The sequence below is a fragment of the Nanorana parkeri genome, unplaced genomic scaffold, assembly GCF_000935625.1.
Source record: "Nanorana parkeri isolate BGI_ZX_2015 unplaced genomic scaffold, ASM93562v1 scaffold1168, whole genome shotgun sequence".
Classification (NCBI taxonomy): domain Eukaryota; kingdom Metazoa; phylum Chordata; class Amphibia; order Anura; family Dicroglossidae; genus Nanorana; species Nanorana parkeri.
In genome coordinates this window covers 478,237-480,108 of record NW_017307436.1, presented here as the reverse complement: position 1 = coordinate 480,108, position 1,872 = coordinate 478,237, and positions in this window count along the sequence as shown.

Sequence of the window (1,872 nt, the reverse complement as noted above, 5' to 3'; positions counted from 1 at the left end):
CCGGGGTGGGGGGGGGAAATTTTGGTGGGGGGGGGGGGGGGGGGCGCCCGAGTTTTGTCTTGCCTAGGGCAGCCCCAAACCTAAATACACCACTGATCACGGGCCTGGTGCTGAGGTGCCTTTTTATGGAAATGGAAACGGTCACTGAGGCCCTCTTCTTCTTGTCCGGGCTGTGATTTGTAGTCTCTCTACAGCTTGGAGTCAGTGGTGGAGCGCCAGGGGCCCGGTTGCAGCTGTGACCCTTGTAGATCTGCCACTGACTGCAAGCTGTAGAGGGACTACAAATCTTAGCAATACATTATACAACAATGCAGAATACTGCCAACCATAGAGGACTACAAATCCCAGTAATACATTACACATAAATGCAGAATACCACCATCTATAGAGGACTACAAATCTCAGCAATAAATTATACAGCAATGGAAAATAATACAATTAACTATAGAGGACTACCAATCCCAGTAATGCATTACAGAACAATGCAGAATACCACCAACCATAGAGGACTACAAATCCCAGCATCTCCCAGATATATATCACTAAACCAGATCCCAGTATATAGCACAAAAATCCCCCATGTGATATAATCATCTTAATTGTTACCTTTTACTGTTATCATGTGGGTAAATCCATATGTTCATCAACGTTATATGGATTGTATAAAGAAAAACTCCCCTCTAGTGTTATATGTGGGACCCTGGGAATAAGACATCAAGACGTTTTCATGACAGGCTGACCCCCCACCCCTTCAACTTCTGCAGCAATGCTGGCAGCACTCATACGTCTATTTCCCAAAGACAACCTCTGGATATGACGTTGAGCATGTGCACTCAACTTCTTTGGTCGACCATGGCGAGGCCTGTTCTGAGTGTAACCTGTCCTGTTAAACCGTTGTATGGTCTTGGCCACCGTGCTGCAGCTCAGTTTCAGGGTCTTGGCAATCTATTTATAGCCTCTGCCATCTTTATGTAGAGCAAAAATTATTTTTTTCAGATTCTCAGAGAGTACTTTGCCATGAGGTGCCATGTTGAACTTCCAGAGACCAGTATGAGAGAGTGAGAGCGATAACACCAAATTTAACACACCTGAGACCTTGTAACACTAACGTGTCACATGACACCGTGGAGGCAAAATGGCTGATTGGGCCCAATTTGGACATTTTCACTTAGGGGTCTACTCACTTTTGTTGCCAGCGGTTTAGTCATTAATGCTGTGTGTTGAGTTATTTATAGGGAACAGCAAATGTACACTGATATACAAGCTGTACACTCACTACTTTACATTGTAGCAAAGTGTAATTTCTTCTGTGTCGTCACATGAAATGATATAATCAAATATTTTCAAAAATGTGAGGGGTGTACTCCACGAGATGACTTCGTTGGGCCGCCTCGTGACTCCACGAGATGTTGAAAGGTGATGCGAGGAATCTGACACTGCACTGTTGCCATTCTGTTGTCTTGTACCAGTCTTGCCACTCTCCGTTCTGCCCTAACATTGACTAGTCGCTGACGGCCACAATTTGCACGTTCAGACCCAGATTTTCGGCTGACAGTCCAGTCTTTAAACACTTTAACAACAGCTGCTCTTGAACATTTAACAAATTCTGCTGTTTTGCTGATACTCGCTCCATGGCTCCGCGCCAACAATCCTCCCACGTTCAAAGACTGTTAAATCGCGTTGTTTACCCATATCTTCAGAAAAAAATCACTTCTACTGTTGTCGTAAACAACCTGCTTTCCTATTTATAATGGTCTGGTCCTCTAGCAACTGCAGCGCAAAATTATAGCTAATTATAGAGAATTTGCGTTCAAACGTCAGGTGGTCATAATAATCTGGCCACTCAGTGTGTGTGTGTATGTATGTATGTGT